Here is a 17,407-nt window from a genome sequence, read left to right as displayed (position 1 = left end):
AAGAAATTGTTATATTATACCTTACGGAATACCCAATGGTGACTATATGTACCTTTACCACAGCCTATGCACGTGGGGTATACTAATAAACAATATCTCAGTAAGAGTTTTGCTACTGAACTTGTTTTTGTAGTAGCAATTGCACTATTAAACATGCTGGTACGTAATTCCCACTGTTGACAAATTAATGCAATTGTTTATACAAGTGTTTCTCCTTGTGTAAACAAGATCCTGCAGCTGCATTTCTCAGAATACAAACAATTAGGAAATGAGCCTTGAGAATATCTATAAACAGATAATAATCGAGAATAAGAAAAAGACCAATTGTTCGATGAAAGCGTGTGGCATCTGGTTTTAATACCTGAAGGTTTGACTAAAAACACAACAGTCAGCTAAGTAATATTCCGTTGGTTGTGATTCGATTGAATGCTGCAATATTTTTCTGTACTGAGTGGTGAAACATATGGTTCGAAAGAATCACTTTCAGTATGTGTTGTTCATACACCAATATAATGTAACCAAAGAACTGTTCGTTTATTAATACGAGTATGCTATAAAGTATTTAATGAACATTAACTACTTTTACTAAGCAACACTATATGAACGGTGACTTTTTCCATAGCTATTTTGAAGGAACAGGAGACAGAAGAAGTGCCATATATTTTCCCATTCAGGCCAATATATAACTTTTGAAGTACAATCATAAAAAAACGGTAGTTTAAAATGCCCCTCAAGCATCTATATTTTGAACAACAAAATATATCTGGCAAAATGCCCAAGGCTAGGAAAATTGTTTTTGCAAGATGAACATAATGTGCAAATAATGACAGAACATGCCTCAAAATGCCGCGCTGTGTTTATCTGACTTGATTCATTATTTTGCAGGTTATGTTTGTATCCTGTCGTTGAGTACTTAAAGTTACTTTATTATGGTTATTTTGCTGTTTTTACTTCAAGTTGATTAAGCTTATAATTTTAAATTTGCAATTATTATTAAGTGTTGGGGCAAGTGTGAGGTTGAGTACTCATAAACTAGTTTAAACTACACTGAACTCCTTTCCATTAATCGTTCAAAGGCGGTAACCCCAATGCTGGAGCAAGTGTCAGGTTGAGTAATAATAAACTAGTTAAAACTCCGTTAAACTCCTTTTTCATTAATTGTTTGATGGTGATAATGCTAACATATATTCCGTTGCATGTATGGTATGTATATCACTAGCGATTTAGGGTAGGCGCAAACAGGCGCCGGTCCGCCCCCGCCCTCCCTCTTTAAACCTTCCAATTTATCTCTTTACACCAATATCGGAGAAAAAAGGTAAAATACTCTCAAAATACACCATATCGGAATTGAAATTGTTATGTTTTCTTGGTGGGATACCGGCAAAAATTCTGCCAACATTTTAAACCATTTAAATTTCGGTTTTCATGAAGAGGTAAATGTCCAGAGTTTGTAGCCCTAACGTTTGTGTACGTCTCTGCATCGATACACTCGTAGCTTGTTTTGGCTATAATTTACTTCCCGAACTTAAACAACTAAATGTTTAATTAAGAAATTTGATAAGTAGTTTTATCTTTTACAATTGTTACAAATTGTTCGGAGAGCGCTAATAACCGAAACCCGATATAATTTCCTTGTGAGACTTATTTAACCACTCGATATTTTCAACAAAGTAAACAGGACATATATTTAGTATCACATCAAGTAAACAACTGCTCACTACTAGCATGGAATGTAACACTCAAATACCATATGTAATGTATACTTTGTAAAAGCGTTTTCTTCTAAAATAGACCACATTGATATATAATTAATGGTTCAAATATATTCCATACTAGTATACTAAAATAAATGCATCAAACCCTGTTCATTTTGTTTCATCAAAATATATTGTTGTTATTTCCATGATGGCAATGTGTTAAAATTGGACTCGATTGGAAATAAGTATGATCATATATCTGAAAATAACAGCATATACTCACTCATAATAGATATATGTAGTATGTTGTAAATGTATTTTTACAATAAACTTGCAAATCATTATGAATTAGTTTTATTCGAAAGAAAACAATGTAAAATATAGTTTCTCTACTTCACACAACTGATATTTGCATTGGTTTCATATGCAGTTGATTAAGCTGCGTAAAACTTCCACACGTTTACAGTGAAAGCGAATGCATTGTAAGTTAGCTTAAATTTAATTAAGTAAAACATTTGTCACACAAAAACTCACCCTTAACACTACTTTGTCCTAACAAAAGATCAAACCACTGTGCACACTACCACAATAGAGTTGAAATGGTTGGGCCAGGGTATTCACTACTGTATGTATAGAGCTAGCGATAAGGACGTTCAACGCTTTAACAATTAATGAGTTATTTAAGCCCGTATTCTATGGATATAATTAAATACCAATATGTCTACAAATTATATAAACAGTATCAAATACAGAATATGAGATACAGAATAAATATGGTATTATAAAATAATATTTTTTTAAAAATGGTAAATGCTATATTACGCCGTATTTTAGTTTTAGTTTTGGTTGTGATTTCCAACGAATACAAATTCTATCATCATTACAATTTGCCTAGGCAGCTTTAATGGCCTCATCCACCAAAACTGATGATGATGATGATGATGATGATGATGATGATGGTGATGATGATGATGATGATGATGATGATTATTATTATTATTATTATTATTATTATTATTATTATTATTATTGTTATTATTTTGCAGATGATACTGATGTTTGGGATGATAATTATAAACGCAATTCTTGTTATTTTTTTCCAACTTTAATCACAAAACCTTTATCACTGATGTGTTATAATTTGATTTCTTTACTATTAAAGATACTTGCTATTCATTTATACTATTATTTGTTTGTTTACTATTAAAGATACTTACTATTGAATTATATCCTTTAGTTTAACATCCAAGCTGATTCAAGATTTATATGTACAATATATGTATTGTAATCATTGACCTTGACCATGACCGATGTCGCAGATAAGCCGGCAAGCATGGTGATAATTAACGGATAGATATGCCAGATTGACGGGTAAATGAACTCAAAGCAGCGTCGGTATTGTCTTACTTCTTAGGAGAGGAAGGAATGCATTCGCGTTTTCATGACAAGGATATATTTAACAAAGTGCAGGCAAATAAAATGTGTTTCACCTCATAGTAAATTCACTGTAAAGTATGAAATATAAAATTTACTAAGAATTTAGCGGCGAAACATATTCTTATTCTAACATATTATAATGGTAGTAAACAACTTCAATTGTGTATGGACAATGAAGTTTTACAAAATTAAAGATTCTCAGTTGAAAATTGACATTTTGTCCAAGTTATCATGAAGTAGATACTCACATTACCTCATGCACGGACAAAGACAGTCGATATTTTCAGTTTATTATCTTAAACATGTATTGCATTCTAAAATTCAAAGTGGATTTGCCTAGCCGAGTGTATTGCTAAATTATACAGAGTTTAACAAATGAAATAGCATCGCATAATGTTAAATGAACATTTTTAATGTTGCATTCCAGTTCGCACCAGTCAAACAAGTTAACATAACATAAACTTACATAATGACAACTTGGCCAATTGTTTTCACTTGTAAATTGATACTTTATGTTAACTTTATGTTCACGGGTAATTGACCATATTCGTATCATAGGGAATTAAAAATGTGTGTGTGTTATGATGATGATGATGATGATGATGATGGCGTTGGTGATGATGATTCTGATGATGATGATGATGATGATGATGATGATGATGATGATGATGATGATGTAAATGCGGAGGAGGAGGAGGATGTCTACAAAAATTACGTAATACCTTTGCGCGAGTCAGATTTTTCTCTATGTATAGATTTTTGGCAATTTTTTATTTAGATCACTACCAAAAGTCGTCTTTCCACAATTAGGCATAAAATAGAGGCCTGCATATATGTATATCAGTTTCTCTTTCCCTCTTTTTCTTCATTCGCTGAGGGTCTTTTAACTCTTACGATTATGTATAAAGGATATAAAAATTGAACGAAAAGAGGCTTGATGTTTGTATTAAGAGAACGAGTGCTTTGACAATTCATGATTTATAACAGCATTTTCATGAATTCTGTTATCAAGTGCAATTTACTGCTAACCATAAATGACACATGACAATATAAAGCTAACAACTAGTTACTTTATTATATTTTTCATAAAGCTCCTGTATAAAATGAAAAAATGGCCATAGATAACTATATGCATTGAATCTGATTTGTGTTAGTTCTCTTACTCTAATAGCATCGGATTGCGACCTGTTCAATAACTGAATGCCTTTGCAGTAAATTGACAATTCTAACATTGACCATTATTTGACCTAGGTTGAGCACTTAGTTGTGTTACATATTCTGGACAAGCTAGTTATATTTTCTATTATCAATTGAGCCTTGGCATTGAATACAGGCTAGCAGAAACTGTTTGTTTTAATATTGATGATTATTTGACTATGTCTAAACACTTTTTTGTGTAACATAATCTTGACTGGCTAGTTACAGTATTTATTATCTATTAAACTTGGCATGGAAAACAGGTAAGCAGAGTTGCTTGTACTAATCTCTACCAGAAACAAGATGTTGTTTATATTGGCAAGAAAAGTGCCGTAAATGTGTCCGAGTAAATGAGTGATCCCAACTTCATCATTCCGTTGTATTCATCATTATTTATCAAAAGATTCTTAATGTCCTTTGGAAACATAAACATTCAAAGAATATAAATATCCATCTTCATTTGTGTCTATATTTAACCGCAACGGAAAGAGCGACACTGTCAATGTCAACCCCTACTATTGCCTTTTTTACGTTTTGATAATGTAAAACGTCGTGACTATAAGTCTACTTTCAATCCTTTCTTGCTTGCCGATTGGGCTCAGCCTCAGTTTCGTTTTTATACTGTTCATTAACAGTGAAAAGGTCTCTAATATTATTCAATCTTGGTCAATTTCTACACTAAATGCTTTCCGAAATGATTTGTATCTGTTTTTGGTATTAGAATAATTCTACACGAACACATCCCCAAACGATCGCTGACTGAAGTGGCATGTTGAAACAGACTTCACCATTCATGCAGTTAATCTTGGAAAAACAAAACACGATCACCCTCTTACACCTTATCTTATTTCTATCTCAAATCATTTATAGGATTACAAAACCATGTCTTATCTGGTACATGCCAGCTTTAAAGGGTGAGTAAGATACAGTTAGTAGTATTACGGTACTTTACAGCATCTAATACTTTTGTTTGTTAAAACAAATGTGGTATTATCATTGGATTTTATTTTTTAAATGAATGCGTTAAATGACTTTGGGATTTTGATTTAAACGACAAAATTAATGAGACACTGTTTGAAGACAGTAAATTGAATTGGCGTTGTCACACGCTTTACGGGTGAGCATAAGTAACCCTCTCTACATGATATCAGATTGTATAGTAAATTAGCTCTTACTAGACCGAGTTGCTGCAGAAAATCTCTACGTTTAGCACTGTCTGGTGTATGTTCCTAGTATAACCACATCCACTGTGTATCCGAAAATCATCAAGTCATTCTACCGGTCAGGAGAGCATATGCTAGCCCTGATATGTTTTCTTAATTATAATTCGACCGGTTTCTTTACTCAGTCTAGTCTTGTGTCTCAATACTAGTGGCTTAGTTAAAAATACAAGATTCAGCGGAAATAGTATTGACAATTATACAAATAACGGACCGATCTTTTAATTGCGCAAAAAAAAACAATGGGAATTTTGAAAATGTGGCTCGAGTCTCAATACAAGAAATTAACCGATAGCGGACAGTTATGGTCAGTTTGGCACAATGAGAAAAGGTCGATATAGTCTATAGAGGTCTGAAAAATTAACTAGGGATTCCTAATAAATGAGCGACTTTGCGCAAACTTGGAATTCGATTACGAGTCAATAATATGTAACTAATCTGTAAATTTTCAGGTTTTTACCTTTACCACAGCCTATGCACGTGGGGTATAACAATAAACAATATCGCAGTGGGAGTTTCGCTGCTGAATTTGTTTCTGTAGTTGCAATTGCACTATTAAACATTCTGGTACGTAATTCCTACTGTTGGCAAATTAATGTATTTGTTTATACAAGTGTTTTTCCTTGTGTAAACAAGATCCTGCAGCTGCATTTCCCAGATTACAAATAATTAGGAAATTAGCCTTGAGAATATGTATAAACAAATAATGATCGAGAATAAAAAATAGACCAATTGCTTGAAGACAGTTTGTGGCATCTGGTTTTAATACCTGGACTTAAAACACAACTGTAATCAAAGTAATATTCCGTTGTTTGAGATTCGATGAATTGCTGCAATATTTTTTTCTGAACTGTGTTGTGTAACCTATTTTTTGCAAAAGGATTGCTTTTAGTATGCGTTATGCGTAAGTCACCTTTATAATGTAGCTATGAAGCTCTTCTTTTATCAATATGGATATGCGATAAGTATTTAAATGTTCATAACATTAACTACTTTTACTAAGCAACAATTTATATTAACGGAAACATTTTTCATAGCTATTTGGAAGGAACAGGTGACCGAAGAAGTGTCTTTTTTCTGGAATGTCGATTATTATACACAATAACGCAAATCATGCAATCATTGACCGTTTAGTTACGGAAATGCAAACATTTTCTATTTAACTATAATCATTAACTTATTTCGATGCATGTGTGGTATGTCAAAAGCAGATTTAGGGGCGGGGATGCACCCGGCGCCACCCAATCTTTCATCCACCCCCAATCGTCCAAGTTTACATTTTACGTCCTTGGTAGACTACGCACCTCCACCCCCCCCCCCCGCTCCTACTAAGATTTAAAATCATTTAAATTTCGGATATCATAGACAGGCGAATGGCAAAAGGTTATGGTCCTATTTTTCTGTACCTCTCTGCAACGATACACTCGTGGCTTGTTTTGACTATAATTTATTTTCCTAACTTAAACAACTTCAAATTGAATTAAGAATTTTGAGAAGTGTGTTTTATCATTTACAAAAGTAACAAATTGTTTGGAGAGCGCTAATAAACATATATTCAGGACATATATTAAGTATCATATGAAGCAAACAATTGCTTACTCCTTAGCATGGAATGTAACACTCAAATAACATATGTAAAGTAGACTCTGTAATACTAGCTAGCGTTTTTTTCTAAAAATGACCGCAATGAAACATAATTAATGGTTCAAATATAAATCATACTAGTATACTAAACTAAATGTATCAAACCCTTCTTACTTGTTTCATCGAAATATATATGATGGCATTATATTATAACTGATCTCGGGTGGATATAAGTATGATCATATATCTGAAAATAGTAGCATATGCTCACTTATAATAGATCTATGTTGTATGTGGTAAATTTATTTTTATAATAAACATGCAATGCACTGGTTTCAAATACAGTTGATTAAGCTGCATAACACTTCCACGCGTTTAAATTCAAAGCGAATGCATTGTTCAGTGATTTAAATTAAATTAAGTAAAACATTTGTCACACAAAAAACTCACCCTAAAGCCTTATTTGTCCTAACAAAAGATCAAACCACTGTGCACACTGCCACAATAGAGTTGAAATGGCTGGGCTAAGGTATTCACTACTGTATGTATAGAGCTAGCGATAAGGACGTTTAATGTTTTAACAATAAATGAGTTATTTTAGCCCGTATTCTATGGATAGAATTAAATACCAATTTGTCTAAATATTGTACATACATTATCAAATACAAAATATGAGACACGAATAAATATTGTATTATAAAAGATATTTTTTGTAAAAATAGAAAATGTATTTAAGCTATGTCACGCCGTATTTTACTTGTAGTTTTGGTTGCGGTTTCAAACGAATACAACTTCAAAAATGATCATCATCATTATCATTTGTTTCAGCAGCTTTAATAGCTTAATCCACCAAGAAGGTGATGATGATGATGATGATGATGATGATGATGATGATGACGACGATGATGATGATGATGATGATAATGATGATGACGACGACGACGACGACTATGATGATGGTGATGATGATGATTGCACGTCCCCGATTTTCTTGATGTACCTTTTTTATCGCTGCTTGCTGTTATTTTTATCACTCAGTCTAACAAAAGTCGTCCTTCCAAAAACGGTATAATGCAGCTACGAACAACTGATTTTTATTAATAAAAAACGGCATGCATATAACTATATTAGTTTCACATTCCCTCTTTTCTTTCATTTGCTGAGGTTTTTGTTCTCTTAAGAGAAAGCAACAATATACAAACGAAGTAATAAATGAACGAAAGGAAAGCCTGATGGTTGTATTAAAAGAACGAGTGCTTTGACAATTCATAATTTATAACAGCATCTTCTAAAATTTGTTATCAAGTGCAGTTTACTGCTACCCATAAATGAGAAGTGACGATAAAAAGCTAACACCTAGTCACTTGAATATCTTTTTCATAAAGCTCGTATATAAAATGAAGAAAATGGCAATTGATGATTATAATTATGCATTGAATCTGATATGTGTTATTTCTCTTACTCTATAATAGCTTCGGAGTGTGAACTGTTCAATAAATGAAAGCGTTTGCAGTAATTTACAATTCTTACATTGACCATTATTTGACCTTGGTCGAGCACTTAGTTAACATATTCTGGACAAGCTAGCTATAGTTTCTATTATCTATTGAGCCTGAACATTGGATAGAGGTTGCCAGAAAGCGCTTGTACTAACAATGGCAATTATTTTACTATGACTTTGACTTATTTGTGTACCATATTTCTGACAGGCTAGTTACAGTTTATATTATCTATTGCACTGGGTATGGAATACAGGTTAGCACAAGTTGATTGCACTAATCTCTTCCTGAATAAGATGTTGTTTTTATTGGCAAGAAAATTGCTGTCTTAGTTAATGAGTAATCACAAATGCATCATTCCGGCGTATTCATCGTTGTTTATCATAAGATTCTAAATGTCATTCGGAAACATACAAATTTAAAGAATGAAATATCCTTGATTTGTGTCTAAATTTAACCACAACGGAAAGAGCGACACTTTCAACAGTTGTCATTTGTACGTTTTGATAATGTAAAACGTCGTGACTTTAAGTTAACTTTCCATCCTTTCTCGCTTACCTATTGGGCTCAGTTTCAGTTTCGTTTTTACACTGTTCATTAACAGTTATGAAAAGGTCCCTAATATTATTCAATCTTGGTCAATTTCTACACTAATTACTTTCATAAATGATTTGTATCTGTTTTTATTTTTAGAATAATTATACACGAACACAGCCCCAAACGAACCCAGGCTGGAGTGGCATTGTGAAACAGCCTTCACCATTCATGCAGTTAATCTTGAAAAGAAAACGTAATCCCCCTCCAACACCTTATCTTATTTCTATCTTAAAGTGATTTATTGAAACAGAGATGCATGTCTTATCAGCTATATGCCAGCTTGCAAGGGCAATTAAGATACAGTTTGTAGGATTACAATCGTTAACAGCATACAATACTTTGGCTGATGCTGAAGAGGTTATCGCTTTAGTAGATCCTTCCCCATCGTCTACGTCAAGATCTTTGTTTTTTACAGATTTCTTGGAGGACATTTACCCGACCCAAGTTTTATTCCAAAACATCCAAAGAAATCAATAATTCAAGAAACTAACAAGGCCAAATGATTGATTTTATGAAGTAAACAGATGCTGGCAACTTAACAAGGATATAATCATTACAATGACAAGTACATTATTGTTCTTTGCAGCAGCTTGTTTTTTCCATTACAGGCCCTCTTCAAACCACATTGATTGCTAAGGCCAGTACATTTGTTTACAATCACGACTACAAAAATAACTAGTACTATTATATGTCCACTGAACGGTTTACATTACTGACTACATGTTCGCTTTACCTATTGAGAAGTCACAATAAACATAAACAAATTTAATCTATACAGTCAACAAAAACAAAAAAAAGATATTATTGTGGTGATGATAAGACGAATACCATAAACTGACAAACCAATGCAATTTTTCTTTCACTACATGCATTGCAGAAATGAAGTTACATGAATAATTTCAAACAAAATATATATCCGATCGTTTCAGATTCCCATCATACCCGGTAAGATGAAATAATACATTTGTTATATGTTCATAACGTCATTTCCTGTTGTAATACGTTTTATGAATGTTTTATGAAATCAAGAGGAAATATTGCCCTTTTTTCTTAAAATGTATATGTACACTCAACAAATTAAAGATTTATTGTTTCCAATTAAAGGAGTTATATATTACATATGTGTTGTATAGAAAAATACGTGATGGTTATATTTAACCGGAAATAAAGTATGTCGGTAATAAAGTATAGCACGTGATGAATGTATTTATAAAACAGGCATTACAGGTTTTAATTAAGTTGTATTACATTTTTAATACTTTTAAAATACTTTTAAAAGATTGTGGTTTATTAGTTAGTTGCCATATGGGCGAGATATAATAATAAAAAACAACAACATTAAAATACGCAATACCTCCCCGCTATGGAAAAAGCGCCTGAGAAACTAACAATTATTTTTTTCATAATTTAGTGCCGCAATTAGTATAAAGAAGTAGTTTAACTACAGATAGAAATATTAAGCCGGAAAAGTCAATTTATTTAAATAGTCACGTTGGCGACATGCTGTTTTTGTAACGCATTTTCGTTCTATTTATTCAGCAAACGTTATGGCATTCATTTTGGCAACTCTGATCCGCAACAATGAAGTGTTTGCTAAGCTGCAATTATACTTAATTGCTCGGATTTCGAAAGTCTCGTCTAATTTAATTTTGAAGTCAATTACATGTAGAAGCTAAATATTAAAAGTGAAAGGGTTAGTTGGATAACAGTGATCGCAATTTGCTTTGTCACTGAACATAAAATAAATCTGACAAATGTGGGGTAAATGTGATACTTTGAATGATGTTACCCATTTAAGAGGTATATAAGTTTAAATATTATTACAACAAAGAAACGCCAGGTTCCATCAAATGTTGTCTTCATACTGTTTTTGCGGCGGATTCATACTGTTCAAAACTGCTTTCGCATTTTAAGACACTTTCCTGCGCCCCTTTCCATACCCAGACTTTAGTACATAGTATATGATTTTTTACATATAATACAAATATACCGGCAGGATGACCGAAGGGGATCATGTACCTTACACACAACGCTGCCCTAAAAAGAGCAATAGTGAGTGGCATAGAAAGAACGGACATAATTTGTTGGAGTATCGCACAGCTATATTTAAGACACAAAATTCTTCATTAAGACCTAAAACTGTACCGAAAGTTCAAGAACATCTTCCAAAAACGATGTTATATTTTGTTTTTATATTTGTAAGCTTTGAAGACAGAACTAAAAGGAGCGTTCGAGAAATCTTCAAAAAAAGAACAAATTCAAACAAAGCAACATACCGTGTTCTAGAAATAATTAGGACAGTTCTGAATAAGAAATAATTTAATCTTTGAAATTATAATTTAATTTAAAAAGAAAGGACTGCATTGGCATAAGAAATGAGGATAAATTGCCTGTTTGTATATGAGAAAGTAAAATAAAATGCTGCTAGCCAAACACATCGGGCTCCATTCGTCTGCAACAGGTTGACCTTTGCATTATAAATGAAAACAGTTTGAAAACATTCGCAAAAAAGACGCTCGAAAAATACCTCAATCATGTTTATAACAATATCAACGTTAAGTTGAGATACGTTCACTATCTTGTCAAACTTCATCAAATTCGACATTGTCCAAAACTGTCTACATTCCTACATGGAAAAAGTAATAATAAAACTTAATAGATACCATTAAACACGTTCCAGAGTATTTTTTCAATAAGTTTAACAGTTTAGAGAATTGCAACCGGTAGTTTTGGAAAGTTCATGTTGATTAATATTGCTCCGCTTTGTGTAAATACTCTTTGCCAAGTGAAGAATGTGTTAAGACGATTTTTTTATATATATTTTTATCAAAATACGACAGTCATATCTTTATTGGTCCATTAAACAACACCTGTTACGTTGATAACATAATTATGAACATACTTTTTATTATAAGTTTATGTTGTCATTATAGCTCCATTGGTTAATTTGTACAACTAGCGACGTGTGTTTGCATCTGAATTTGGAACAAAATCAGGTCGCCACCGAAACCTGATCTGATTTAAAACTGATATGAAACAATAAATACGTGGATCTGTTGCGAAATAAATGTACTTAAACAACTTAAAAACTGTTTTATGGCGCTTTATAGTACAGGATAGATATACAAGTAATTACTAATGGCTGTACGGGTTACCTGTGGTATCTACATGGGTTAATGTCCTGGTATAGGATTGATATACAAGTAATTACTTATGGCGTTATAGGTTACATGTTGCATATCCATGGGTAGATGTTTTGGTACCTGATAGATATACAAGTAATTACTTAAGCCGTAACAGGTCAGCGGTCTGATATCCATAGATTAATGTTTTGGTACAGGATAGATATACAAGTATTTACTCATGACATCACAGGTCAGCGGTCTGATATCCATGGGTTAATGTTTTGGTACAGGATAGATATACAAGTAATTGCTTATGGCGTCACATGTTAGCTGTCGCATATCCATGGGTTAATTATTTGGTACAGGATAGATATACAAGTAATTACTTATGGCGTTACAGGTCAGTTATCCCATAACAATAGGTAAGTGTTTTGGTACAGGATAGATAAACAAGTAATTACTTATGGCGTAACTCGATAGCTGTTCCATATCCATGGGTAGATGTTGTGTTACAAGATATATATATACAAGTAATTACTTATGACGTTTCTGATAAGCTGTCGCATATCCATGGGTTAATATCTTGGTACAGGATAGATATACAAGTAACTTCTTGTGGCGTTATAGGTTACATGTTGCATATTAATGGGTAAATGTCTTTGTACAGGATAGATATACAAGTTACTTCTAGTGGCGGTAAACTAGTTTATAATTTGCATATAAATGGGTAAATGTCTTGGTACAGGATAGATATACAAGTTACTTCTTGTGGCGGTATAGGTTACATGTTGCATATTAATGTGTAAATGTCTTGGTACAGGATAGATATACAAGTTACTTCTTGTCGCGGTATAGGTTACTTGTTGCATATTAATGGGTAAATGTCTTGGTACAGGATAGATATTCAAGTTACTTCTTGTGGCGGTAAAGGTCACATATTGCATATTAATGGGTAAATGTTTTGGTACAGGAAAGATATACAAGTTACTTCGTTAGCTGTAGCGGTTCCGTTCGTAAATGTCCTGGTACAGGATAGATATACAAGTAATTACTTATGACGTCACAGGTCAGCGGTCTCATATCTCTGGGTTAATGATTTGTACAGGATATATAAACAAGTAATTACTTATGACGTTAGAGGTTACCTGCCGCATATCCTAGGGTTAATGTGTTGGTACAGGACAGATATACAAGTAATTACTATGGCGTTACATGTAAGTTGGTGAATATTCATAGCTAAACGTTAAGCTACATGCAAATTTATCTTGTTAGTTTCAGGTGTTCTTTATTTTTCAAATATTTTCAACATTTTCCTTGATTTTTAAAATTCATTTTTAAGAAAGTAAGTCAAATATACGAATGAATGAATATCCTGGCGTAAAAAAATGCCGCCAGTACGGAGATAACATTTACAAAAATTGACTCTATCAAGTTTACTGACCCAAAAACACTGATTTATAGTGTTGCCTATTTGTTCAAAACTACTCACTTCGGCAACTCATAAATTATTACAAGGTCTTGATAGCTTTCTCTTTTGAATAAAAAATCATAAATAACCTTATTCAAACAAATTGTAAAATGCTTCAAAATTGAATTAACATATAACTTTCACTAAAGCTGACGATCAACCGTGGTTCATAGATGGATTTTTATTATAGTTATAAAGCTTTTGTCAATTCGCACAGCCTATTTTAGCAAACATTTATTTTAAGGATCCTTTTTTTAATAACTCAATAAATTTCAATGTAAAAGCAAATATCCAGTTTAACAGAAAAACAACGAGGGCCACAGCAGAGCTTTTGTTTGATTTCTAGCAAGTTAATTATACTTAAAAATACGACAAGTAGACATCGTTATTTGTAACTTCACATGTTATGTAAATGACCTGAACACTGCCCTCTTTGAAACAGGGTTGAAGTGGATGAACATATCAAGTAAAAAGATAAATATACTATTGAAATGAAATATAGGCTCGTAACTCTATATGCAATAATAAATGACCTGAACACTGACCACTAAAACTGATGTGAATTGGATGAATAAATCAAGTTAAAAAACTATTGAAAAGAAGTATATGCATGTACACGAGCTGTGGCCACTTTCAAACTGAGCCGGATTGGATAAACCTAACAGAAAAATATAAGTATCTTCCACAAGAACAAAGATCTTCTTAGAATGGGAGTGCTGGAATTAGATATGTTTGTTCTCAGCTAACAATCCTTATCACAGTTTCAAACATCAATGCGTGCAATAATGGAACTTAATCTGGCAGGTTCTGACAAGCGCGGATACTACATTCACCTCACGATATATATATAAGAATTATAATGGCCGTCCTTGTGAATGTCGAGCACGCTTTTAAATGATTTAAAACTTCATCATTGACGTCCTTCCAAAAGTCGAACATTCTTTGAAAAGATTAAGGGCTTCCATCATCGCGAGGGTCAAGCATGCTTTAAATGGCTCAAGACTTTTCATTGTTGTCCTTTTAAAGTTCCAACACACTTTTAAATAGTTCAAGACCTCCTCATTGCCGTCCATGTGAAGGGCAAGCTTGTTTTTAAATGGTTCAATACTTCCTCATTGCCGTCCTGGTGAAGGGCAAGCATGTTACTTAATGGTTCAAGACTTCATCATTGCCGTCCTTCTGAGATCGAGCATGTTTTCTAAATGGTTCGAGATTTCACCAGTGCCGTCCTTGTGAGATCGAGCATGTTTTCTAAATGGTTCGAGATTTCACCAGTGCCGTCCTTGTGAAGGTCGAGCATGTTCCTAATGGTTCGAGATACTTCATCATTGCCGTCCTTGTGAAATCGAGCATGTCTTCCAGATGGTTCAAGACTTCACCAGGGCCGTCTTTGCGAAGGTCTAGCACGCTTTTAAATGGTTCGAGGCTGACATCCTTGCGAAGAAAGTGCACGCCTTTATGTTGTCCACGGCTTTTTCATTTACGTCTTTGCGAGGGTCCAGCACGCTTTTAAATGGGGTAGGGCTTTTGCTGCCGTCTTTGCACACATTTGCAAATGGTTCAAGACTTCACCATTGGCGTTCTTTCAAAGATCGAGCACGCCTTTCATTTGTTCAAGGCCGCCCTTAAAGAGAAATCGGGCATGTCTCTGAATGGTTCAAGACTTTACCAGTGCCGTCCTTGCGAAGGTCAAACACGTTTTTAAATTGTTCAAGGCTTATAATTATGCACTTACTTAAAATTGTACTGTAATTGTACATGGTAACAAACATAAGTAGGTAGAGAACATTATTTCACTGATCAGCTTTCAATAGGTTCTGACCGCTTTTAGCACAGTCATTATTTAAATAAACAACATTAGCTTTTGGCAGTAGATATATGGCGACTTAGGAAACGTACTGAGCTATGAGCTGGGGGCTGCCAGTTCGTATAGTGTTATGATCTATTTCTGTTCTGTTTTGTTTCCTTGTTGTTGGTTTTCAGTGGTGTTTTCTGTTTTCAAGTATTAAGTATAAGGTTTTAGTATATTTACAATTATCCCTTAAATTAGGTGTTAGTTTTGTTTCGTTTTTAAATCTTTTTAATGCTTCATTTAATTAGAGAACACTCCACAGTACCTGGGACCTCAACCTTAAAAGCTGTGTATGCCCCTTGTGTAAGAATAAGACGTCGTTCGGTTGCCAATGGTGAAATGATCACAATGGCATTTTTGTGTTGTGATATAAAATCAGTTTTATTACGAGATAAATTCTATAGGGTTTGAACTCATAACCATAACTAAGTCCGACTTGTTTACAAGTCCGACTCTCTCTTGTCACGACTTTGTTACCTTGAACAACTAAGGAATCCATTAAAACAATCTGAACAATCGTACATATCTTATGTAATCATGTCATTTACCCAAAATATGGATTAATCGAAACATCTATAAACACAAAAGAGTATTTATGTTCAATGCATAATATCTGACTACACGATCAATTACTTTATTATTAGGAGGATTCTTTAAAACTTTCCTGAGTCAACAAGTAACATTTTAGCTCAAAGCATTATGTTCATGCAAATTCCAGCCGGGAATTGAGAAACAATTAACCGTGACTAGCTCTAGCTTACTAGTGGAATGCCAACCAGACAACTATAACTAGCTCGAACAACTGGAAAACATACCAGACACCCGATAGTGTTGCCTTCGCCTCAAATATAACACCACGAGTAATCACTTTTTACCAATGATATGAGGTACCATTTAGACCAAGTGGCATAAAGCCGACAGTATTGCCGATATAAATGAGCCCCGGCGCCACTTTGGATACTGATGTGCAGCGCTACCACTTCAGATATAGAGGTGCATAGTTCCCTATTTAAATATAGAGGTACACTTGTGCAACTTTGAACAAAGAGGTGCACTAGTGCCAATTTTAACAAAGAGGTGCACCGGTTTCTATTTAACATAGAAGCGCACCGGTGCATCTTTGATTATAGAGGTGTCCCGGTAGCAAAAAGTTTAAACATAAACCCGGTTTAATGACACTGGGTAAACGCCAAAGACATAGAACATAAAATACAAACAAGAAACATGAAAGAACAGCACAAAACTCCACAAACAGCACAGTGTATACATATTATATATATATAAAAACTAGGTATATTTATCAAGAATTGTTAGGTACCGCTTTGAAATTTACTTGGGGTTTAAATACAAAGGTTCGCATTCATGTAGGGTGTAGTTTTGGTTTCCGCCAACTTTTCCATAGTACATGACATTTATGAAAAGGAAAACAGAAACTATCATTATTTGTTCCAACTAAAGTCTACTAGATATCAGATTTAGGAGATATTAGCGCCACTATTTTCCTAAGTGTCATAATAAATAAATTAATACCACTTCAGCAGTTAAAGTCCCAGCATGTTTTAGTGTTAAATAATTAGAGAGAAAATATAAACGTGCGTCTGTGAGAAATTCTCAGATAATGTCTGATAAAGCCCGAGGATTGTAAAACAGAATATTGGCAAAAGTTACTTTTTTACTTTTGTGGGCGCTAATTTTAGAATATATGTTATGTTTTGTTGCATGATTGTTATT

At 33.5% G+C, this 17,407-nt stretch overlaps 1 protein-coding gene across 4 annotated transcripts in view; it reads right to left on the bottom strand.

Moving 5' to 3' along the window:
- Positions 1-17,407, bottom strand: part of LOC128223786 (carbonic anhydrase 2-like) — a 50,093-nt gene that overhangs the window by 29,350 nt on the left and 3,336 nt on the right. Inside the window, exon 1 of one of the 4 annotated variants that reach the window (XM_052933167.1) lies at positions 7,586-7,628. The exons of 2 other annotated variants lie outside the window; for them this stretch is intronic. The gene's annotated coding sequence lies outside the window, so the exon portion shown is untranslated. Of the gene's footprint in view, positions 1-2,231; positions 2,297-7,585; positions 7,629-17,407 lie in introns of those variants that run through there. One more of the 4 variants, XM_052933164.1, reaches the window with a different exon arrangement.

Source organism: Mya arenaria, chromosome 17 (genome assembly GCF_026914265.1).
Source record: "Mya arenaria isolate MELC-2E11 chromosome 17, ASM2691426v1".
Taxonomy (NCBI): domain Eukaryota; kingdom Metazoa; phylum Mollusca; class Bivalvia; order Myida; family Myidae; genus Mya; species Mya arenaria.
Note: the sequence above shows the minus strand (reverse complement) of the source record. Positions and strands in the feature narration are given on the sequence as shown.